Here is a 26601-nt window from a genome sequence, read left to right as displayed (position 1 = left end):
ATCAATGTTACTGGAGTTCACACACTTACTGAATTTGCAGTAAACTTGTACTCAGTTGGCTTCTTTCCATATTGGAAAAAGGATTAAATTTCTTTAGCAGAATTCTGGTCTGTAAGAAAAATTATTAAACTCTTTTTTTTATCTCCCCCCAACACCTCCCCCCTTTTAGACTATGGTTCCTATTTACATACCTGCCCAGCAACAACTATTAGTAGTGATAACTGGAAGAACGCCTTTGTAGTAGTGATCTTTAGCTGCAGGCAGGGAGTACAGTTGCTATGCCCATTCAGTAGCATTAAACATTTATTCTCATTGCCTTGCCTTCCTGGCATTCATGCCTGGAGGATTATGCTTATGCCTCTATTAATAAAAAAGAGAAGTCAAAGTTAAATACTTATGGTTTGGTGGCATAGTAATGTGGCATAGCCAAAGCTTTTCCTTTTATACAGGTGTCTGCAAAGTGCATCACATCTAGTTTGTTGCAAAAGAAATTGTATAACTTTAATGATGTTGAGGTGTGTCTGGCTTGTTCAGTTCTGAGTGGAAAGCTATAGGGTACAACAACTGAGTAGTTAAAAACAAGGGTGGAAATGACACCTTATGGACTGGGATTGAACTATAGAATCATAAAACAGTTTGAGTTCCAACCCTCCTCCTCATGTTCCACTAGATCAGGTTGCTCAAAGCTGCATCCAGCCTGGCCTTGAACACTTCCAGGGACGGGGCATCCACAAGTAGGTCTGTCTGAAGGAATTATTTCATTTGTTCCCTGGCTTTGTGATGGGACTGGAACTGAGTGAGAACAACCATCACTGAAGTGTAAAGTGTAAACAGCTGTTTGACATCTCCTCTCTGGCATAGCCACATAGGGAAAAAGGTGGTTCAATAAGGCATCATCAGCTGTATGGCAGGAAGACTTTGCCATCACGTAGATTTTTGCCAATGAGTGACCTGCAACTGATCTTAGACTTGCAGATTTAGAAAGGTTAAATGATATTTTTTAAGAAAAAGGACCGAAAAATTTTAGGTTTCTGGAAATGCCTAGTTCTGCGAATACATACATATGGCTGTATTTTTGTACGAATATGAGTGCTTTGTTTCCTGAGTACTCCCAGTCTACTAAATGGTTATCAGAGAGTATATTAATGAACTGTTCTATATTTTAGAGAACAATGATGCGTGTCGAAACCCCAAACGTCTTCTCAAATCCCTGTGTAACAAGCTGTAGTAATAATTTCCAAATGGTTTAGTAAAATCTTGTATGAAATACTTTTACTCTTAAACCTCAAAGATAGCTTTAGTTTTGGTTTATGAGCAGTTGTATGTGACCTGTCTATGGACTTCTGTTAACCTGTTAACTTAGGTAAGCTGCTTCTTACATGTTAAAATTCTGAGTAGTCCTTTATGTTGAGGGAACCTTAAACAAATCTGTGTACCTCAGGTCAGGGATTAAGATTTTTTTAATGGTACCATCCCCAAGGAATTTTATGGCCATTTTCTTTAAAAGTATGACAGTGTTTGCAAGCATCTTGAAATATCCGTAGATGTCCAAGTTAGAGGTACAGGTTCTGTGTCTATTGTCCTAGCCAAGTCCCATGGAAAACATGGAAGACTGTCCTCTGATGATCCTCTGGAGCATTGTCTCACCATATGGGGTTTAATTGTGTAGAAAATATTGTGACTAACCTGAGCTTTCCTGTTGAAGGTGTGATCTAAGATGAGATAAGAAATAATTTTGCAGTAATTACTGAAAGATCTTGGCTAAGATCTGCAAAGTTGTTTAGGTATCTAACTCTATTTGATATATAGTGGTTTGTAAAGTTAAACATGTCTGCGGGAGCAGGGTGTAGTATTTAATCAAACTGGTAGTTACACTGCTGGATAGAAACAGATAATGCCATTAAGTGAGCTTTAAGGAGGTGGTATGCTAGTTCAAAACTACCTGGCATCAATTAAGCAAGGGTTTTAAAGGCAGTAGTGTTAAATGTGGCCTTACCTGGAATTGTAGAGTCTTGAATTCTTGGCCAGGGATCTCACAATTCTGTTTTATAAAGAGACAATTTGAAGGAAGAGTTGATGCTGTTGGACATACAGATATGCTATTTTAATGGTATAATTTTGGAGATAGTGAAAACTGATGTGATGAATGCTTTGGAGAAGAAATGACCACGCCAGCCTGTGCATGAGTTTTTAATACTGGAAATAGGAAAGCATAGTTACTTTTAGAGACTGAACATAACAAGTTTTGTGAATCAACAAAAAAATGAATTAAGATTATGTATGTAGTGTGGTTGAATTTTGAGACTGATTATGTGGAGTGCTAGTAGGAAGAGGAAGAAGGAAGAGCTGCTGAAACAGTGCTTTTAAGGACAATAATTGAAGGCAGGAGGGGAAGCCATTAGGAGTGGTTTTTTTAACTTGAGGAAGAGTTTCATAATTTCTCTTTAGAGAATGTGCAGAATCCTTTTTTTTTTACTTTCTTTTCTTCCCTTATCCCCACTGTCTAGGGTTCTGCTGGTGCTATCAAAAATGAATAATAAAAATGTGAATCAACAAGAAGTCTTGAGTTTTTTGCACATGACAAAGTCGTTCTGTATGCTTCTTTTTTTCGTGCACCAGATTAAATAATAAATTAATATCAAAGAACTAAAAAAAATTTCCTTTCCTCTCCCCCCATCAGCCTTCCCTGTTGCTTTCTAACCCTTCCTAAAATTGCGGAGGAAGAGTTAATAATGGAACTAGCTCTAGTGTGTGTTACCTACCTATTCTCACTTCTTCTTCACACTTTAAAACCCTTCACAGGGGATTTTAGAATGGGAAAATGCTAAATCAGCTCTTTCCCTGTCCTTGGCTTCTGAGCTTTTTTTTTGTCATTGTGCTATGGAAAAAAGGATCAGACTCCAAACCTTTAAGCAGTAGCTGCATTTGGAAATAATCTAAAGTAAAGAGATGTCTTTGTGCAATGAGGAACATCATTCTTCCCCTTTGTGTTCTGAAATGACAGATTATTGCCCCTTGACAGTAAATTTGAAATCAGATAACTGAGACTCACTGGATGATTTTTATCTCCAGAGTCCATGTAAATTTGTCGTATGTTCTGTGTTGTGCTTAGTGCTTGTAATAGTGCGGTACAGCTCAGAGTTATATCCAGCTGTACGTGAATGACTCGAAGATTTGGCATTTTATGTTACCAGAGGGGAAAAGAGCCTAATTAGGCTTAAAAATTTCCTAGTTATTTCTAATTGATATTACTATTTTAAACAGAAATTGTTCTCCTTTTCAACATAACTTTCTACATTTTTATTTAAATCGTGCGTACAGTATGAGTGGTTCTAGATGTAAATTAAAATACACATGATGAAGTGGGCAAACTTCCCCCTCCTTAATGATCTCCCCCTCCACCCAGGTTTGTACTTCAAGTTATGAATACAGTGTAAAGACTCTGGAAGAGAAGCTGTTGGCATTGATGTCCATTTTGTCTTTTTTTTTCTCTTTATTCATCTTTTATTAAGACATGCTATGGAGAGGAAACAAACGTTTTTAGACCTTGGCTAAATATGTGTATTGGAGATAGTTATGGCTGGTGTGTCTCATCCGTTGAACTCAGAGATAGTAATACTTTTTGCATTTGATACATTTGAGGTGCAAAGTTTATCACACACATTAAAAAAAGAAGAAAGGAAAGCTGTTGCTTATAAATTCCAGCTTTCTGGATGTTTTAGTTTGTTTCTGAAATTTTGCTAGGAAGAAATCTGTTTTATGAAGAATTAATTTCCTTTTAAATTGATACTATTTAACTTCTGAAATCTTTATTTGAATCTCTTGCATTGTGCACTGTCCTACACTATTTGGTACTTTATATGTGACTATAAACTAGCAAATCTCTCCTTCATATTTAAAGATTTCCTCTAATATTATAAATTCTAATCAAAATTGCACAAAACTGATTAGAGTACAAGCCAAAATGTACTTCCCAATCTCAAAAACATCATATAAAGCTATTATTTGAAGATGGAGTTTCAGTCACTGGCCCTCCTTTGAAGACTTTTTTTTTTAAAACTAATATTTGTTTACATTTCTGAGACAGACACCAATCTAAACCTTTCTGAGAACAAATGCTAGAATTTATTTTCACAGATTCCCCTGAATAGTTTACTGAGTGCTAATTGTAATACTTTCAGATGCTCAGGTGTTAAAACTGGTCACATGCACATGTGGATGTTTGCACATTGGAAGAACAGAGAATGCATTAATTTTTAATGTTTTCCATATGTACCAGAAGGGGGAAAATTGAAAGACATAAACTCACATGATTTTTTATACCTGTTTGTAGTAACGAATACTACAAACACTCTAAATATCTATCTGGTGTATATATCATGAAATATATTCACAACCAACCACTCGATCTTTCTGTCGTATAATTTAAAACAATCTTTTTAGGTCACCTGTTAGCTTTATGAATTCTCAGTAAGTGAACTAGGAGAGATGCTCAGCCCAGAACAAACAAACAAAGGCACATCTGAAGACTTAGTCCTCAAGCCTAATGTGTAGTTTTCAAAGGCTATAGTATGGTTTACTGACAACCATGAAATCCTACTGTACTTAGCACAGATATAGTTCATTTCATCTTCATAATGGTGTACTTTATTAATAATCAATATATATAGACTTAGTTTTAATGCAGAAACAAATCATCAAGTCTCCTTTTTTTTCTTCTGTACCAAATTCCCAATTTTGAAAAGCATAGTGTAGAGAATGGCTATTCTTTATTTCTTATAATTATGAATTTAATTGCTAAGTCATGCCTAGCTGTATCTCTTCAGTGAAGTCCCACACCCATGTGAAACACATCCCCCTCCACACCCCAGTCTTCATCTTGAATTTAATGAGGCTTTTAAGTCAAGTTAGATGGTCTTCTGAAATTTTAGATTATAACTGACTTGTCTAACTCACGTAATAGTATGGCTTGCTCTGCAATATGGTTGCACTTCACTCAAATAACTAGTCCTCAAATACTTGTCCAGACACTGACCTAGGTAAGAATTTAGAGGTGTTCATTTATGACCATACACAAAGCAACAGAACATCTCAGTGCCACCTGCAAACAAGTGTCATGGTGCTGTAGGCTCAACAGGGAATTTAGGTCCTGGCTTAGGATTTCAGTTGCACTTAAATAATATGTATTTCTAAAGCTGTGATAACTTGGACATAGATAACTAAAGGTGGTAGTTCAGACAAATCCTGTAGGTGTTCCTTTTCTCCCAGCAGACTCTTCGCTGTAACCCTCTTTGTAAGTGAAAGAGGAAGATTAATGGGGAAAAGAGTTGTGGTGTGGATTCTTCAAGAAGAAGGCATCATCCTGTTATTGTCACTAGAAATAGCATCTTCCAAGCACTGAAAAGTGGATTTGGAGATTGGGTTACTATGTAAAACAGCAAATGCTCCTGAGGTCCCAGAACAAGGTCTGAGGGATGGCTGAAACATCTTTGTGGTCTGCTGAAACTGGTGAACCAGAAAGTTTTTTATGGCGGATTTCTCTTGGCCTTTCTTGTTCTTTTGAATTTACTTTGCTACCGCTGCATCTTGAAAAAGAAGCTGGAGACTGGAATGTGGTGGAGTGGGGTTAACAGAGAACAAAGTGTCTAAACTGAGTGGGAGCTCTTGAGGTATAACAGGAAGGATTTGACAGTACTGGCACACACAGTATTCAGACCTGTGTGAAATAACTAGTGTGAAGTCTGGGTGGCATTATACTTTCTGTGTTTCTACTTTGGATGCATCTTAGAAATCATTACTAGACCACCTCAGCAGTTGTAACTACCTCGTTTTTCATTTTACCTTACTCTGTGGCTTGCATTGGCTCGGGAGAGACCAACTGGGAGCTGACAGTGCTGTGGGGACACATTTTTTTTTTTTCATGATTCAGAGGTCTGCAGCAACTCAGTCAAAAATAAAAGAATCCTTATATAAGCAAATAAAATGTGAATTTTATGTGAATGCAAGCTTCCTGATTTATCTAAAAGCATTCGCTAAAAGTACTTCATTTCTTTTACTGCTGCAATAAAATAATTTTACAGTTAGTAGCATATAACTTACAGGAGTGACAAATTTGGTACTTAAAAAATATTTAGGTTAAAAAAACCTGTCACTTCTAGTAAGTCATTTTTAGAGTGTAATCACTTTAATTCTCCTCTCTAATTTTATCACCAGGAGAAAAGCTCTGAGCCCCCTAACCTCCTGTAAAAATCTTTGCGCTGCTGCTCATGGTGGCTCCCAGTCAGAGCGACAGAATGGGGATTGAGGCTGGCATGGCTGATCTAGGAATGAGGAAACATATCTTAGTATCTAGCTGCCTAAGTGGTAGATAAACATCGTTAATGTCAGGTCACTTGAAGTCTAAGTTTAACACAAAACAATAACTTGTCAGAAAATCCAGCACGAAACTTATGACATGTTCTACTTGGACTGGAAAAACAGTAAGCATGTGGTGTCAGTAATACTGCACTGGCATAGATATTGATTTAAAGACTTGTTTACAGCCCTGCAGAAGACAGGCTATTCAAGCTATACTGAGAGTATCTTTTCTCTTTGAGTGGTCTAATGTAGTTACACCACAGCAATGCAGGTTTCCATTTCAGTGTTATGGATTACTGTCACTGAGGCAATAGCAGCCTGTGAAGAGGGGAGGACAGAGTCTCAGTTCCAGCATCACTAGAGTCCCAAACCAACATGTCTTGCTTCTCTTTTTGATTTTCTTCCTGAAAATCCCTGCCATGATTTTCAGGCATTAAGAAGCTACCAAAACTGAGAAGCTTATTCATCCACAAATATGTTTCTTTGGGTTTGATAAATTTCTGGGGTTAATCATTTGATGTTTTATTGGAAACTTCATAAGAAAACTCACCATGTGCTGCAAAAAATATGTAGAAAGTAAAAAGAACAGAATAAGTTGAGACAGAATTTTATATTGGATAGAATCATACAATGGTTAGGATTGGAAGGGACCTTAAAGATCATCTAGTTCAAACCCCCTTGCAATAGGCAAGGACACCTTCCACTAGACAAGGTTGCTAAAAAATCCATCCAGCCTGGGTTTGAATATTTCTAGGGATGGGCCACGCACGGCTTCTCTGGGCAACCTGTTTGAGCACCACACCACCCTCACGGTACAAAATGACTCTTGGTTCATGTCTCAAGAAAATTATTTTTTCCATTTTTTTAAACACCCTTTTCTTCCATCTTCCATTTTATTAGTGTTGGCTTTTGTAGTCCTGAGATTAGGGCATCTAGTTAGGAAGGGAAGGAGCTGCATTCATGTTTATATTTTCAGAATTAATTCTATTTTGAATTAACTGATTCTCCATTTTAAAATATGCTGAATTCTGAAGGAGTGCATAGAATTGTGCATCTTTCTGTCCTTAGATGATGACTGTAGCAAAGGTGTCATCTACATCCTGAGTTTTTGGCTGAAAAAGTCTTTATTATCAACATAAAGGATGGATGGAGAATTTCTCTCTACCTTTTAGGTATTTTTGGAGCCAAAAGAAATGGGTTGGAGTCTTCTGAGTGTGAAACAAAATGGGACCCATGTGTCCTGGTTCCTACGTCAGAGTTTTTATGAAATTGTGGTCACTATCACTAGTTTCCTTGTGAAAGCAAATGTGCCATCTGTGCTCTGTGCTGTGCTCTGCACTGTTCAGGTATGTTTGATTTGCTCTGAGAGTGGAGAACCTCTTTCTTTGTCTCTTCATTTTTATAGATTTAGAGGGATATTAACCTACCACCTCAGAGTTTAGACATCTGTGGAATGAGAATAAAGAGTCTTCTAGATATATGTAAAGATAAGCAGCTGCTATACCGAGATTTTCTACATCCTTTTTTCCAGTGTTGTTACCTATATTCCACTGAACTTCAATTAAGAACTGAATTCTTAAGTCTTGACCCTTGTCTTTAGTTCTGATTTGTATGTTTTACATATTGGAAAGAGAAAGCATGAATAACTGACAAGAGTTATGAATAAGAGCAAAGCCGGGCTTTTATTTAGATTACTATGCAAAATATTTTCCTTTCACTGGTAATGTTTTTTAAATGTAATCAGACTTTTTCATCCAGGAAAGCCTCAATTCAGAAGGACGTTAAGTATTAATATATCAATTATTAATATATAGTTATTAATAACTATGAATACCACTTCGAATCATACAGTCCTTTAAATTAGAAGGTACCTCCAGAGGTGATCTAGTCTAACTCCAGCTCAGAGCTGGGCTCACTTAAGTCAGGTTTCTCAGTGCCTAACCTGGTCAAAGTTTAAAGATCACCAAGAATGGAGAATCTGCAGACTCTCAGCACTGATTTCCTTGCTTAGCTGTTCTAATGTTTTCCTACCTTATGTTGTGGAAATAGTTAAAATTTTTCCTTGTTGCAGCTTGTGTTTCTTTCTTCTTGTCTTCTCCCCGAGCAATAGAAGAGCAGCTTTGTGTTGTTTTTTAAGCCTTCCCATCATATGTTTGCATATGGCAGATAAAGCCCCTTAGCCTTCCTGTCCTAACACCGATCTTCCCAGCTCTTTCAGCTGCCCCTTGCTGCAGTTCCCTGGCAGTCTTGTGGTCCTCCACCAGACTCATCCCAGTATGTGTATGTATGTCCTGCTTGACAGACTCCTTCAGAGCCCAGGATGCAACAAGGCTTCATTGTTGCAAGAGCACACTGAGAATAACAATCCAAATTGTCTACTTGCAGATTCTTTTCAGCAAAGCTGCTTTCCAGTTGGGCAGTGCCCAGCCTATAATGTTGCATTGGGCCAACCTATCCCAGGTACAGGACTCAGCTTTTGCCTTGGTTGAACTTCATTTGGTTTCTATCAGCCCATTTCTTCAGGTTGTTATGGTATCCGAGTAGTAGCTGTGCTCTCCGGTGGTTCTCAGCTGCTCCCATCAATTTGATATTATTTGGAAACCTCAAGGGCATTCTTTCCTAATATCCATATCAGTAATAATAATGTTAAAATGCATTGGCCCTAGAATTGCCCCTTGAGAGATGACACTACTAACTGGACTTCATACTGCTGTACACACTGCTTTGATTCAGTGGTTGAGCTGGTTTTTCACTCACTTTTTAATCTATCCATAAATCATATTTCACCAATATGTTTATGAGAATACGCTGTGGAAAGCATTTTTAAACTCCAGCAATACCCACTGCTGTCCCCTCTCACTGGCAAAACCAGTCATCTCATCATAGGAGTTAGTGAGGTTGGTCAGGTGTGATTTGTCTTTAGTAAATTCATGCCAGGTGCTCCAAACCACCTTCTTATTGTGTATGTACCTGGTCATGACATTGAGGAGAATTTGCTTCATATCATTCCCACAGGAGGACCCCTGGTGGTCTAGTGGTTAGGATGCGGCACTTTCACCGCCGAGGCCCGGGTTTGATTCCCGGTCAGGGAACTCCTCTGGGCAGATGGAGCTCGTCAGCCCTGTGAGGACCTCACTGCCGCTGTCCAAGCTCGCTCGGCCCCAGCAGATGAACCTTAGGATTAAAGGGTGGGCTCAGTTCAGCGCACACTGTGTCTCACCTGAAAAATCCACTGCACGGGCTTGAAGGGTAATGACCTTTCCCAAATCTTCGACTGGCCATGAAAAAAAAACAAACTACAAGCATTCTCACAGATGTAGTTTCTGTTAAAAACCCCTGGAACCTCCTGCTTGTCCTTCTTGATGCTTGGCGTAATGCTTGCCTGTTTCTAGTCATGCGGGAGCTTCTCTCCTCACAGAAGTTACAGCATTTCAAAGCTGATGAGGAATGGATTCATAGTGACATTGGTCAGCTCCCTCATCACCCTTGGGTTCAGCCCATTGGGTCCCATGGACATCTGTATGTCCACTTTGCTTAAGTGCTCCCTTAGTTAATCTTCCAGTCCTGTGGGTAGTGCTGTAGACTACTATCACTAAGCTCAGGAACCTGGGAAGCCTGATGGAACACCTTAGAATCAAAAATCGAACCAAAGTAGGCAGTTAGAGACTCAACCTTTTTGATGTCACTATCATCTATCCACTCTCAGTAGTGGGTATTGCTGGACTTTAAAGAAGCTTTCCACATGTATTCTCATAAACATATGAAATATGAATTTATGGATAGATTAAAAAGTGGGTGAAAAGTCACTATCATCCCTGTCCCACTGGGTACCAAGACCATGTTTTATGGGGGTTTTTTCCTTCTAATTTTACTGCCTATGTTTCTGCTGAAATACATTTTGCTGCCCTTCAAATATTTCCCTATTTGCAACTCTGGGTAAGAACAGCATTACAAGAAATGTATAGATAGTCCTTTTAATTTTGTCTTATCTAAATATAGTAATCTCTAAGTTAGTTTAAGGTAGTCTTTAGTCAATGAAGTGAGATAAGCACCTTTGCTCTTTCCATTTTAAGATAGTTATCTACAAGAAGGGGGATAATTTTACCTCTTGGAACACGTCTGTCTCAGTTTACTGCAGACAGAACCTGGATGTATCTCTTATACTTGACATCAAGTTTTTAGGCAGCTGAAGTCAGTCTTGAACTGTTAACTGCAGTTTAAACAGCTAAAATTTTAATTCTGCTCATAATTCAAATAGAATACATGCTCAAATTCTCTCCTGAATTGACTTGCTTCCTCAGTTACATAAGGGTAACAACTGTAAGGTTTCCTATTTGATATTTCTTGATAGTAGTTACACTGTTATTTCTGTTTAACTTACAGGATCCTGAAATAAGATTAGTTAAATACAAGAAAAGATAACTGGGGCCAAATTCTGCTTCTCAGACTTCAAAATTGACTAATGTATTTAAATGTATGTTTAACATTTTTGTTTCATATAAAATGTATTTGAATGCACACTGAATGGCCAACTCCAGTATCAGGAAACACTTTCAACAAAGTCATCCTTGTTCTGAGAGTGCTGATAAACACTGCCAAAATGCTTTTGAACTGTTTTTAGGGAGGTTATTTTTAGAGAATTTACAAAGCAGAAAGAAAATGAAAAGTCATAAGGCTTCTTTCAGTGTAGAAAAAAAAAGTTACAAATATCTCTGGCTTTAAGGTATCTTAAATCTTATTTTCTTCTTCTGTGCAGAACTGCATCATGACCAACGAAGTCACATAGAGGGAACAACTTCTCTAGATTTAAATAGCAAAGTTCTTTCTACCTAGCTTAAAATGTCTACAGCTTGATTTCTTTTTTTTTCTCTGCACACACTGAGCAATGCAATTACAGTTACAGTGTTTGAGGATGTTAGGTTATCAAAACTCTGGAAATCATGTTCACATCCATAGTATATCTAAAGGAAAATAAAACAGTAGATACATTTTTCTTATTTTTCGCAGATTTACATCCCACTCTGTGTGTGAATGCATCACTCACTAGGGCTTTTGAGGCTATGTAGTTAATGTTTGTAATGGTATTTTGTTTATTACAGAAACAGTCATGCACCTTGAGTCTCGGTAGAAGTACCAAGTCATCAGGAACACAAGACATGGCTATTTCCACAGCTTTTATATCTTGGGATCCCCACTCAGTTAAAACAACCAAAGAAAGATCCTAATATGAAAACAATGAATTGGTTTGATGCTGAACTTTTGATGATACTGTCTCCATAGGGCTTAAAAATGTGAAGTAGAACGTATTTCCAAAATCCATGACAAGTGGCCAAGTCAGAGGCTCTAGGGAATGACATCCAATGAGTTGTTTCCATTATGATGTTAATTTAATGTACAATGCAGTCCACTTTTCTGTATATTGGATGCTGTGTGATTATGTTAGTCTCATTTTCTCCTGGAGCTTCTTTTATTAAGTTGTGTAAATCATGAGAGCACAGTAACCATGAGTCACGTACAATTCTGCTTGTTCACAAAATTTCTTACAGGTAACCACAAGCTGTATGATCACCTACTATAGGGGTTATCCTGGAAAGATACAGCAGAGGATTTTTTGCTGTGTCTGTGATTTGCCTTAAATGTAAAGGCACTTCATTAGGCTGATGTGAATAGCAAGCTAATGCTTCATGGTCTGTTAAAAACTCAAATTTGAGGGAGTCTTAAATGAGGTTACTCTTCTTCAATCTCTCTGATGCTTTTGCAGAGAAAAAGAAGGAAAACTTAAAAGAGTTGTGTTAGTGTTTGATATTTTTCCTGTCATCTCCCTTCTCTTAGGGTGGTTTTTTCAACTTGACATCAGTGCATTGATAAATGTAAATTCTGCTTTAATAACAGCTACATGCGCAACTGTTTGTGCATTTTTAAGTGGCCAAACCGCTCATTCACCACATGTAGACTATTTGAATTTAAGTCTACTAAGTAAAGCATGTAGGAAAATAAGAAATTCATAAAGTGTGTAAATTAAAAGACCAGGAGAAAACATCCAGTTTGACAAGCCATAAAGCAAAAGGTATATTTTAGGGCAGAATTTAGTTACAGTTTGAAGCACAGCATACATTTAAAACAATATTTTACCCTACAATACTTCAGGTTGGAAGGACCTCAGGGCATCTCTGGTCTAACCTCCTGCTTAAAGCATGATTGACTTTGAGATCACACCAGGAGGACTGGGCCTTTATCTTGTTGGATCTTGAAAATCTCCAAGGATGGAGAATGCATGTGCTTTTGGGACAACCTGTTTCAATGCTTTGCCATCCTGATAATAAAAAGTATCCCCCCACATCCATTCTGATTCTTTCTTGTTCAAATTCATGTCTGGTGTTTCTTGTCCTCCTGGCATGCATCAAGCCTGCTTCCACCTTCCTGATTATCTCCTCTTAACAGCAAGGCTTGTGTTAATGTTCCCTTGAAGTCTTCTCTTATTTAGACTGAACAAGTCTAGTTCCCTCTATATTCTGCAGGGTAAGTGCTCCAGCCATCTTGGCCATCTAGATAGTCTTTTGCTTGACTGCTTCAGTTTCTCAGCATCTTAAAAACTAATTCCCAGTACTGGAATATAGTATTCCAGATGTGGTCTAACAAACAGAGGATGATAATCACTTTGCTTGGTCTACTGCCTGTGGTCCTTTTAATACACCCCAGGAAGCTGTTGACCTTCTTTGCTGCCAGGACATACTGTCGGGTCATTTTCAGCTTTCTGTCAACAAACACCCCCAGGTATTTTCCAGCAGATCTGTTCCCCAGCCAGGCAGTGTCTGTACTACTGCAAGGGTTCCTCCCTTCCCAAACCCAGGACATTGTATTTTTCCTCACTGAGTTTCATGAAGTTCCTGGAAGCCTCTTCCTCCCAGTTATCTAAGCAGCTCTGAATGACAGAGCTGCCTCTGCATGGATTCCCTCCCAGTTTGACATCATCTGCGAATTTGATGACACTGCATGCCAACCTTTTCTCCAGGTCATTGATGAAGACATTAAACAACATGGTTTGTAGCACAGTCCCCTTCTTATCAAACTCCAGGATTAGGATGCCCTAGTAACCAGTACCACCTGAGCCCAGCTACCACAGAATCATGGAGTCAACAGAGTTGTTAAGGTCATCTAGTCCAACCCAGGGCTACCTAGAACCGATTGCCCAGTATTGTTTCTAGACAGCTTTTGAACATTTCCAAGGATGGAGACTGCACAACTTCTCTGGGAAACCTCTGTCAGTCATCTCACAGTGAAAAAGTGTTTCCTGATGTTCAGAGGGAACCTCCTGTGCTTCAGTTTGTACCCACTGCTTCTGGTCCTGTCACAGCCTGGCTCCACCTTCTTTACATCATCCCTTCAAGTTCTTGTATGCATGGATGAGATTTGCCCTGAGTTTTCTCTTCTCTGGGTTAAACAGTCCCAGCTCACTCAGCCTGTCCTCATTTGAGAGATGCTCCAATCCTTTAATCACCTTTGTAACCCCAGACATGTAGTCCATGTCTGTCTTGTACAGGGAAGCCCAAAACTGGGCACAGTGCTCCAGGTGTAGCCTTACCAGTGCTGAGTAGAGAAATTTAAATTTTGAATTTAGATTTTCTGTAAATATCTATTGTATTTTTGATAGTTTAATTTGATATTGGAGAATTCTGTTAAAAATGTCTAGCCTATATGACTCTCAATTTGCCTACTTGCAGTTTTCAGCCATTGTAATTTGTAATAACATCTTGGCTGTACCTTTTGTTGCTTGATCAAGAACACTATCATACATTTATTTTCATCTTTTATGTATGTTCATGTCCAAGTCAAACCATAGCATTCTTTTTAATAATCTGAGAAGACTTAATTTCTTTTCTCTTTTACTATAAGACATCTTTTCCAGCCTTTTAATTAATTTATTGTATTTCCAATAAACATCCTCAGAGTTTTCAGCTTTCTTTTTCCTGGGAACCAGAGAAAGAAAACTGGCCACAGAATTATGGTAAAGCAGTGCCAGGGCATCTTACCCCTTTAATATAACCTTTCCAATGCATCAGGATGTATTTCCATTGCTACTGTTCAGTAGCGCTCGCTACTGTGCATTTCCACTTTCGGCTACAGTGTTCAATTGGGAAATCCTGTTCAGCTGATAAGAGGCCCGAATCCCCAAACATTTTTGGAGCCAGTGCTTCTCAGAAGTGAGTCTCCTGCCCTGTGGGTATGTCCTGCATTGTTTGGTCCCGTGGGCACTTTGTTTTTCTCTATTACCACACACATGCAGCAAGTCCAGATTTGCCAGCTAATTATGCTGTCCTGTACCAGCCTTCTTCATTATTTAGTCCTCTCCAATTGTTTTCTTTTCCTCAGCCTTTATCATTAAATGATGATTCCTTTTTCTAATTCATTCATAATTATGTTAAGTACTATAATCAAGAACCAGCGCTTTCCAGGCTTCATTAGAAATATATCCACTCAGTGACCAGCAGCGTTCATATTTGTCATTTGTCCAGTTTCTACTAAACTTTATTTTTTGGCTAGTGGTGTCTTACCCCTAATTAAAATGGAACATTGTATTAAGTCAAACATTACAGAAAAGTAAGACAAGTGGTGGCATATGATTTTATCAGTTAAGCATGACTTGGTTAATAGAAAACACAAAGTGAGTATTTTAATATGTTTTCCCCAAGCATATGTTGATTAGCAGTAATTTTATTACTTTTATTTAATTCCTTATTAAGCTGTGTATCATTCGTTCAAACTGCTTTGTCATGTATCAATATCAGACTGTCAGGTCAGTTATCCAGGCCATTCTCTTCCTGATTTTAAAATATTGGCACAACATTATCCCTCTTTGGAACAGTTGTAGGAATGTGTCCTATGGTGACAAGGAAATAATTTCTTTTGAAGCAAATCTTTGAAAAACAGCATATGGAATTAATAGAAGAAAACATTTTACAGTAAAAAAGAACATGCGAAGAAATATTACGAATTGGTAGCATTCACAAACATGGTAATATGCATCAGAATTGTTAAGAAAATAATTGAACAGGTGACTAAAGTAATTAATTTTATTAACCTGACCTACAATTCAGCTTGTAAGCCAGGAAAGAGGGTGAATAAAGTATATGGAATGAAAAGTCCAGAAACTAGTAAGGCTACATAGGGAGTGCCTCACTGATTTAGTGAACAGTTAATCAGAAAGTAGCCCTTCCCAAGTCAGTGAAACTCACATGTCCACAATGCTTCAGTCTGTTCTCTAGATGAAGGAAGTATCAGAAATGATAAACACACATCTCTAATAAAGACACCTAGTGCAATATATATTGGATATTTAAATACTGAATTACATAATATGTAAAGAAGAAATCTGATATCTGTGTTTAATAAAACATCTGATCCTCAGGAAACCATACTCCCAAACTGATTGATTCAAACTGCTGTATATGTGGGCATAATCACCTGGAGTGAATCTAGCTTAAAAATCATTAACAAAAGGTTTTCATAAAATAATAGAGTGCTGAATTTTTAGGGCACCATCTGGCAATGATGTAAAGAGACCTGTTCTTGGTAGGGATTTATTTATTTGTCTTTACTCAATAGCTTCATTAGTTATTTGATTAAGGTTATTAAAATAATACTAAGTTGGGAAGGAGTTTTAGAAACCTCTAGGAAAAAAAGCGTATGCTTCTTTTGATTGCCTAAAACCTACTCAGGAATTAAAATCTTTGTCTGACATTGCAGTGAGACCGAACCAGTTGCATACTAGGTTTCATATGTCTCCATAGCAGAAAAATACTGAAAACAATTTGGAAAAAAAAAAAAAAAAAGAAAAAAAAACGGGAAAAAGAATTATAGTGATTGCAAACTGTGGAAGACAAATTTTTAGAAAATGTTAAAAAGTTTCATACATTGAATTTGCAGAAGAAATGTCTTAAGGGTCTACTGGGCAGCAGTGAACTAATTAGAATCGTATCTGTCTGTGGCAGTGGCCAGTAATGGATGAACTGGGATAGACGATAAGCACATGGCAGGCAGACAGAGGTGTTTCCCCTATTATACCTACCTGGCTTCTGCAGTCTGCAGCTTCCCTGATCACAAGTTGCATCTTTACATTAACACTTGATAATCTTGATGAACTTTGCTTGTATGAATTTCTGTTATTGCTATAGCTTTGGCCTTCACACTCTTGCCCTGCTGTTGGGCAGAAAAATAACTTTATTTTGGTGTATTTTAAATCTGCTGTTTGAATATTTCATTTGATGATCTCTAGTTCCTTAAGTGGAGGACTTCTTATTACTACACTTGCTTGATCATGCTTTTACATACCTCTGCATTATCACCTCTATTACTTCTGCAACCCTACAGAAAACTTACAGTACTCAGGAAAAAACTCTGAGAACTAAAAAAGCAAAATATTTTATTTACTTCAAAAGTAAGATAAATTAAAAAGCAAAAACATGAAACAAACTTTGTAGCTGTGGAGCTGAACATTGTTATATTTTTTAATATGCATTTTTCATACAAAATTTTAGGAAAAAGACCTATTACATTCGTACCTAGAAAGGTCCAGGACAGCAGGTATGGTCTGCAGTTACGCAGTATGTGCAGTATGTGCCTCTGCAATCTACACAGTGATATGAACAATGGTATCTATTATAACTTAAAGTTCGAATCTGCTGATACCACACCTTGAAGATGTTTGGAAAACAGTCAAGTTGCAAGATTACATTATCAGAGAAACTGAAACGATTGATCTGGTTATGGGTCCCCATAGTGGACAAGGTAGTATTTCCCCTGACAGCTTTTCCTATGGGGCTGAGTCTCTCCTGGTATAGATGTTGCATATATATGGATATGATGGGGGGCCTCAGCACTTCCAGCCACTTCATTCTTCCCCAGATCATGCCCCTGAGAAGTTTTACATTCCTTGAAAGCTGAAGAAGTTCCTCGATGGTTGCTCTTGTCAGGGATTTATGCCTAAGAATGAACTTTTCTTCAGTTCAGATCTGCTTTCTAACTTGTTTTGATTTTATTCAAGTATTTTTGTATGGTTTCATTTAAAATGTTTGTACCTTTTCAGCAATCAAATATTTCCAAAGTGCTTTTTTTTTTCATTCAGACAGTTCTTCAGTAGATATGGTTCTCTGCCCCTAATTGATATGGCAGCTAGTATTTTTTCTCAGTTCTAAGAACTGAGAGAAACTGTCCCCCTCCTAAGGTAAAGTGCCTTTTCTAGTTATCCTAAGAACAACTGTGTGAAGAATTGCAATAGTGGCTCCTGTGGCTCCTTTGTGACTCTTCAAAAGCAAAACCTTCGTCTTGTTTGCCCTGACAGTGCTTTCCAGATACTGAGTTGCAAATGTGGGTATACAGGAGCTTAAATATCCCCCAAGCTAAACTGCAGACTGGAAAATCAGTGTCTCCCAAAGACACTGGTGAGCTGGGAGAGACCTTGGAGATCCTCTTGCTTAGAAATTATGTAAGTTTCGTATGTCTCCAATGTCTCCAAATTCCTTACGTAGGATTTTTCGACAAAAATATATTAATTTCAAAGCAAAGTATTGAGGAATCTGTGCTTGAAGCATAGGGCAGAACAGATAGCATTGGAGGATGAAGCAGGAAGGATGGATTCCTTCTCTAACTGCACAGTCATGCTTTTCCAGGCTGTGTTACCTACTCAGCTGAGCTCTCACTACTTGCCCTCAGGATCAGGTGTTATCTGGGGAGTGCTGAGAGGCATGCAGTACCTCCTGTGGTCCCTTTACACCCACAAAAATCTAATTAAAGGTTGCAGCTGGAGCATTCAGTCCTTTCCTGTGGGAGTTTTCTCTTTCCGTTTTCCCCTCGTCCATCTAAGGACAATGTGAGAATCCTTGGAAAGCAGTTCTTGCAAAAATCTTACTACCTGTGTTGCTTTTTGTAGAAAAAAATAAGTGGGAATTTTTCCTTGGTGTTTTATTTGATTATAGTAAAGGTGCAGCGGTATTTGCTTTGTGTTATCCTGTGCGAGTGTTTATTAATCTAAATAATGGAACTTCAGTTATCAGAAAATTCTTGTGCCTGCTTAAAGCACTGAAGAAAGTATGAAGTCAGTAGATGCTAATTTTGGAGGAAAACTCTGCGAAGATTTCTGCCTTACCTTAGCTCAAAAATTGTCAGTTTTACTATTAGCTTATTTCCAGAATAGAAAGTGTCTACAAAACTATTATATATCCTATTGAATTGGTATGCAAGTCTGAATTCAGCTTTGTATTCAAAAAAGGGATCTTCCTGCTCTTTAAAATTAGTTTTTGTATGAGAATCAGCGTTAAATAATATTAATATCTGCCTTAAGTTGGATGGTAAGGATGGGTAAATAGAGGAAAACCAACCAAGTATAGATAAAATAAAACCTGATATATATCTTATTGGCACTGTTGTGCCAGTCATAACATGAATTAAACAGATGAATATGTTAACAAATTGCAGTTAGGACAGTTGTTCAGGTGAAGTTCTGGAAAGGGATAGTCCTTTAGTGCTTTATTAATGTGGTACTTTTACAGTAAAAGTTTCTTACAACTTCTGTTTCTTAAAAATTTTCCTCCGCTTTTCATATACTCATTGTTATCATACTGAATATATTATTTGTATTTTTCATACGTTTTATTAAATAGTCTTTGCCATTTGTGGTTTTAATGTTTGTGTTTATGCTTTTTGTTATAGCTTGTTATTTTTCCTGTATTTCCTTTTTCTGAGGTGGCTTTGCCTCTATTTTGAGTTTGGAAAAAGGGCTACTTGACCAACTAACTATTTCTGCATGCTTAAATTGCATCATATCTTTTTTCTTGCCCACAGAAGATCTTGTACTTAACCTGGCATTTCCTTACCTCGGTCAAAAACTGCATCATTTCATAGTGAGAAGAGTACATTAAAACACACAATAATAATAATAATAATAATAAATGTTAATCAAAAAACTGCATGTGTCTTTCTGATTGTGCCAGTGTTGTGGTATTCAATTATGCAATTTTCATTGGCATATTAATCATCTTTTCAACAAACAAGCCAGCGTTAATTAAAGCAAACCATGGATAAAGACATGTTGCCGGATCATCATTCCGTTTATCACAGCGCACAGGCTGGCCGTTAAGTAAATTCTGGACTGTGAGATGAATTTCAATGTTGGCTTCATCTTTTTTGTTGGAGTTTGAATGTAACTCATCTAACAACAACAAACTTCAGGCTTCACAAGAGAAAGATGAATTTATTTGTAATTAATGGCAAAAGAAGAAAGATAAAGTAGTTGCATGCTTCTAATGGGAATTAGAGTATTTCAAACTAAACCATTTCTGAAAATTTCTTCCCTCTTCCACTGCTCCCCTTCTTACCCTACTTCAAGTGTCAGAACCCTGAGAGCAAGGAATAATTGAACCCTCATCTACGTTTATAAATATAGATTTAATTTTAACTTTGGAGTAATTAGTAAACTGACTGGCATTAAATATGCAATCTGTGCAAAGAGAGAATATGAGACGTGCAAGAAAGAGTTGGGAGAGGAATACACTTGTATCCTTGAAGTAAAAATAGCCAACAATTTTTTGATGAACAGCAGTTGCATGATAATTTTTTCAGACACCCCCCTAAAAATGGCTTTGGTACTGCAAGTTTGTGCAGTCAAGAACACTTGAATGTATTTGTAAGTCTGTTAAAACAAGTATTTGTGGGTTTTTCAAGTGTTTATAAGACCATGAGCTTATGGAGGGAAGCACTGGGTGCTAATATATGAATAGATACTGCTTAGCATAATAATACTGGTTGTTGTGCTTTTTAAGAGTTATTATAGAGACTGTTGAGAGAGCAGCTGAAGGTTTCATTCTTCATTTTATTTACTTTATATATTGTTTTGTTTCAACAGAAATGAAGTTTAATGCTTCTACTATGCAAAGTATATGCTTCATCCAACAAAGACCACTGACATTGGCACAGAAGGGCCTGTTTCTGTCTGTTTCTGTCCTAACTCTAGGCTGATGGTCTGTCTTCAGCACTATTTATCATAAGTCCTTAAGTCTAGATTCCTTTGAACATAGGTTTACAGAGATGTCAAATGAGTTTTATTTTAACAGAAAAGTTTTTTTTAGTATACCTGAAAAAATGTATGGAAGCTCTGGTGGGATATATGGTCATGTCTTAAATCAGCTTAAGAGAGTCTTGGACAATAGCTGTTAAAATTGTGCCTTCCTGGATGCTAAGAATAATCTGTCATTTTACCTACCTTTATCTTTCTATGTCTTTCTTTTAATCAGTTCTCTCAGCTACTTTGCATTAACTGTCTATACTTGCAATGTAATAAGAATACACGTTTCCTAAGATACATGGAGAAACTGATTCAGGAAGAGCTGTTACTTAGCTGAATAACAATGGGTTTAATGTAATTAGTTGTGATTGAGTTGGGGGGGGAGAAATTAGTAATATTAGTTTAATCTGCTTACTTCTGTGATGCCCTGGTTAGACTGTTTCTTCAGCTTAGGATACTTCATATTTATGCTACCTCAAATACCTCTATGCCACACAAAGAATATGCAAAGTAGACGTACATTCAGAATGGTAAAACCCAGTTACCATGTTGGTACAAGAATTTAAGAAAGACAACCTATGGTAAAACAGTCTGCCCTCTCTTAAGTTGCTGCATGTGTTGCTGATTTGATTTTAAGATTTGAGCTTACGTAGTCTATCAAACTTGATCATCCTGCACACAGTTTGTTAAAACGACTGGTAATAGTTTGTGATCTTCAAAGCTCTCTCATTTGGACCAACTTTGCTTCAGTGAAATGAGATCTGCAGTACAGGAACAGAGTCCAATACACCATGACTCTTTTACATTTCTTCTTTAAATGTATCAAATCCTGTTTTAATTCATAACCTAAGCCTGTTAAAAATATAACACCATATGTCAGATGAGTATGTTGTAAGGTATTGTAAAGATATTGAATGTATGATGCATTCAATTGTCTTCCACTGTGTTGTTTTTGTTTGGAAGTGCATGAGTCAGTTTAAATCTGCTTTATGGTATAAATCAATGAAATTAAGCTCATGACTTATAATAGTTCAATTCTCATTTATAAAGTGTCTGAATATTATCTGTAGCTCTAATAGGATATTTTTAAGGAATAGCAAAAGTTTCATACAGTTAAGATGGATTCTGGTTTGACTGGCTAAATCATCAAATTGCTTCATAGATGGTTAGAGGTAAGCAATTGAAAATTAAATCTATTTGAAGTACTGTAACAGGGTATAAGTGCATATGGCATCTCCTGGACCTTGGAGTGTGAACCCAAGTCTTGGTCTTCACTCATCTTGACTATGACCTGCTTACTGACCCAGCTGTAAGCATGTACCTGCATGTTGAAACAGGGAGTCTCTATGGTTGGATACGATAAGGACTGCATCATGGCACTCACTTACACTGTACTGATTGCAAAAAAAAAAAAATAAATGTTGGTGTCATCTTGAAGTCCAAAGTAACCAACATAGTTCTTCATCTGTCTGTAGTATACTGGATTATCAGAGAAAGTTTGTTTGTGTTGCAGATCCCCACAGCTTTGAGGATCTGTCATCAGAAGCTTTGCACTAGGTAATACAGGTATAAAACAGAAAGCAGAGTGGCATTTTGTATTTTCAGAATCCATTAATCTGTGGAGTTCATTTTAGCATATCAGATCCATGAGCGTTCTGAAACCTCACTTGTTGCTTTTGAATGTTGTGAGAATGGAACAGAAAAATAATTGAAAATGATGTGGTGGTCAAAGGTCTAGTTTTTGGTAAAAACAAGAAAACTGTATAATGCTCTTATTGGTTTGTTGATAGAGGCCACCGGACTAAAATACCATCTTCCATTTATTCCTAAGCAGGGTCATACTGCATTTTATTATGTACTACACTGTTAACACTGACCAGTAAAGATCACCAGAATTACTGATGGATCTAGAACTGCTTCAGTTCCTTTGGTTTTTTAACAAGAATCTGCAAGTAGTTAATCAGCACTGCAATCAATACTAAAGTGATTCCATACAGTTGTCGCTTATTAGCATTTAAAGTCATTAATATCCATATAATTTATTATAACAATATCCTGTTCTAGGTCATATATAGCAATAAGAATCTGGTTTGCATGTGTAGTTCAGAAGGACTATCAAGTTTGGAAATGCTTTTGGAAATGGCAGCAGTTACAGCTTTTAAAGGAACTTGTGTGAAATTGTGTTACATAATATAGTATATATATGTAGTGTGAAATAGTTTTGAATCTTTCAGATAAAATGAGGTAACAAAAATTTGTCCTAAGAATTTTGTGACTCTACTACAAAAATAGGTGCACTACAAATATCATGTAAACATGTCACTTTCTCATAGTATTAATAAATTGGAAAATAAGGCATGCCCATTTTTGGCATAATTTAAATTAGTTTATTACTTGAAAGCAGCAAGCAGTAAGTGCTTGTTAGATATCATCGATTGGTCACAGATGTGTAAATGTATCAGTTCTCTGCACAGAAGAGAATTATTAACTCATTTTGCTGAGAATAATTTTGGGGTACAAATATAAATGCTTTGTTCTTCCTTTGCCACAAACCCTTTGTATATTTGTGCAAACATCAAAATTAACATAAATAAATGAGTGCAAAACACAGGTAGATCACATTTGTGTTTCACAGTGCCTTCATATGTCACTGGCATACGGCTCTGAAAAGAGCATCAACTGCAAATAACGTGTGTTCATCTCATAGAGAGGGCTTGGGCACTTCTACCTTTTGGATTATTCATTCATACAAAATGCAGACAGAATAAGACACTCCATAAATTTTCATCATGGTTTCATCATGTGTGTCAGAATAAGATACTGCCCTGGTGCAGTTTTTCAGTGTATGTTTAAAAGGTAGAGTAAGAAGTGAAATGAGAGCAGTCATTTTTCACATATAAACAGAATTTCATCCTTCTCATTGGGAAGGAGGTGTTGTGCTTGAAAGTGCTGGGGACAGATGAAATTAGTCTTGACAGTTAGTGAGGAAAGAAATTTCATTTGCCATTCCCTTGTCCAGACAGTCTTTCCAAAGGATGAAAGGTGCCTCCTGTGGGAGTGTTTCCATGCATAATTTCATCCACCTGTCCTGTTTGTAACACAGTTAGCTCGTGAGATCTTTGGGTGATAGTATGGCACATTTTTCATTTTCATAGCAATGAGTGATGCCTGGCAAATGAAAAGGCAGTGAAATAGTCTTCAGAAGAAAAATAAACCGCTGATCCTCAAAACCTTATAGAGTGTGCAGTTTGCAAGGCCAGTACGGGGATATCACTGCTTCAGAGGAGTCTGAGCGTAGGCAGCTTTGGAGGGACAGAACCCACCTCTGTTCAGTTGGTGTGAACATTATGTGGAGCTGGAGACATTCTTACAAATATCCCAAACATGCAGGAAGAATGTAAGAGGAGATCCAGTGTGGTGTGGAGGGCTGGTTGGAGAAGGTGCATTGGGCTGAGGTGCAGCACATTCTACCTTCCTTTTTTCATACATTTAGAAAGATTTCCTGAAGCACCATTGATTTAGGGTCTGGCAGTTAAAGCCTGAAGGACGATTTCATACTTGCTTCTATCCTGCCCTACATTCTTTCTGGATTAGTTCAGTAAAATTATACTCTGCTTTCTGTGTCATTTCTGTCTTTGCATATAAGTAACAAATACTAAGGTCTATTTTAAAATACTCTGATTTGGCACATAAGGGTGCACGTACACCTTTTCTGTAGAGCTTTGAGGGTGAATTAGTGCTATCTCAATCTAGTTCTAGCTTGTGGTAGTGTAATATTGGGAGTTTTTCTTCACTCTAGAGTTGCAGCAAATTTAAAAACATAGTATGTGGTTTCACCCTCACAACACCCAGTACATACATTGGCACTGGAATTAGAGATCCTCTAAGTCTTCATTCCTTGTGTAAGGACAGGTGACATAAAACGTCTTTAAGGAGTGAAAAATACTTTCTTTTCTTTTTAATAGTGCTGTTTGGTATCCAGATTGAGTTATTTTTGTCCATAGAAATACATTTTGTTTTTCCAGTATTCACAAAGAGGACTAAAAGCTGGAAATTATAAAGCAGGCACTAATTTTAAGTTGATTTGTTACATAGCTTCCTTTGAAGAAGGATTTGTACATATGCAGCTATGAGTATGTGATAGCTTGCATCTACCTGCTTTCTTCTTAATAAATAACACTTCTTGATTACTGCTGGGTTTCCTAGAGAACCCTTACTTCGGTTTGTTAAAGTGCTAAGATATGTCTTTGCACCAGAGCAGTTATTGCATTTGTAGGGAGCACACAACACCAGAACTAGGGGCACATCCAGAGCAGTGTCATTAGGCAGCATATTCTTGTCCCATTTACAAGGTGCTGAGTGTGGTAAGGATGAAGTGTATGGAAAGGGGAGACTGCCAGGACTGCCTTACCTCTGCAAGCCTGGGGCAGCCATCCTCAGCACGATGCTGGAGTGCTCCCAGTGCCACCAGCTGAGACTGCTGGGCTGGCCAGGATGCTGTCCTGGGCACTGCTGGGCAGGTCTCGCCCATGGGGTGGCACAGGAATAGTGGGAGCCAGTCACCCATGGGAACACTGGTATGATCTCTGGGGTACAGGGACCACAGGGCAGAAGCAGAAGTGGATGATGGCACTGCAGGAGAGACACGTCTTCCTAAGGAAGGAAGGAAGGAAGGCAGGAAGATAGGCCTGCAATTTGTAGAAGCTGATAAGAGGAGTGAGGCTGGTTTGCCACCACAGGAGCACCAGTTTACCCATAAGCTGTGCAGACCTCTGAGCTCAACCATCACTTCCAGCAGGGAAACGTCTCACTGCATGCCGCACAAAATCCCATCGGATAACACAGGAAGCCTTTTTAGGTGCTGTTAGAGCACCAGTCTGACCAGTAACATACAGTTCACTGAATCACTAATTCCAGTTGGGAAGTTATCTGCAGTCTCTAGCAGTGAAATCCTGACTGATAAGCGAAGAGGCTCATCTGCTGGTAGCAGAGCCTCCAGTTTATCAGTGTCTGACCAGCTCATAAATCAGACTCGTGTCTGTTTTTATTTTGTTTTATCAAAATTTATTTCTATCATTGTAACAGTTAATACTTTAATAAGAGAACTTAGCTGGGAACATTAGGAAGTTAGTTAGAGACATTTTGCAGGCGCTTTTTCCCTTGTCAGTGACAAGGTAAGGTAATCCTATACACAGGCTGCTATTGTGAGATGAGAAACTGGCCTCCTTCACTGCCAGAGACCAGATGCACCTCTCTCTATCCTAATCTGTAAACGACTTAAAGGAGCCTTATCTCGGGGCTCTTCTGCTTCATTTCATGCTTGATTTACTTTAATTTGTCTGATAGGGCACAAGGATTTGGAGACGGCCCATCTTTCTGCAGAAAATGTTCAGATTTTTTTTTCCTTGGCATTGTTGTGTTGGGGGTTTTGACTTTTTTTATGTGGAGGAAATCTTGCTCCAGTGCAGCAAGCTGCTTGAGTGTGTTTAGATTTAAGCTACCCCAGCAGAAAAGAGTTTGTGAAGTGGTATGATTGTGTGATGGGCCACATTTACATTGAAATCACATTATACGATATATCTGGACTCCTGAAGGGAGCAGTGCAGTGGAGCGCTTGTGCCCACAAGATACTTTGAAAGGACTATATATAGTGGCAACAATTGATACGAGATTTTACAGGAGACTTTATAAATATGTAAATGGATGTTATCTGATTGGGTTCTTTGGCTACACATCTGTACCTCAAAGGAAGTGGAGCTGTGAGAACTACCAGGAAAACAGTAGTTTGCATTCTAAGTGAGGCTGAGAAATAGAAATGTCTCACAGGTTGACAGCAGGTCAGGGTGGAGGTGCTTTGCATACTTTGGAGGTAAGCCTCTTTGATGTGAAAGCGATCTCTTACTTCCACCAGAAAGGTAGAATTACCACGAACAATTTTCATTTGTTTTATAACATGGCTTAGATCAGGAGCCATTGACCTTTAGCATTCCTTGTTATTTCTTTAAATTGCTTATGTGATATGGCACTGGGGGGAATTGCCTTTACGTTTTTTGCATTTTAAAAAATGTACTTTCAGTGACCCATGGGAGAGAAAATAAAGTCTTTGGTACATTGATCCCTTGATTAGTTATTTCCTAAATGAAAATGGAAATACTATTAAAGCAGTAATAATGCTATGTCTTAATAGT

The 26601-nt window shown here is 37.8% G+C and overlaps 1 protein-coding gene and 1 non-coding gene across 6 annotated transcripts in view; both read left to right on the top strand.

Moving 5' to 3' along the window:
- ZFPM2 (zinc finger protein, FOG family member 2) overlaps positions 1 to 26601 on the top strand; it is a 309968-nt gene that overhangs the window by 92458 nt on the left and 190909 nt on the right. The window lies entirely within an intron of this gene.
- Positions 9378 to 9449, top strand: TRNAE-UUC (transfer RNA glutamic acid (anticodon UUC)). The gene has a single exon. It is a non-coding gene; the product is annotated as a tRNA-Glu (tRNA).

The sequence above is a fragment of the Pseudopipra pipra genome, chromosome 1, assembly GCF_036250125.1.
Source record: "Pseudopipra pipra isolate bDixPip1 chromosome 1, bDixPip1.hap1, whole genome shotgun sequence".
In the NCBI taxonomy this organism is placed as follows: Eukaryota; Metazoa; Chordata; class Aves; order Passeriformes; family Pipridae; genus Pseudopipra; species Pseudopipra pipra.
Note: the sequence above shows the minus strand (reverse complement) of the source record. Positions and strands in the feature narration are given on the sequence as shown.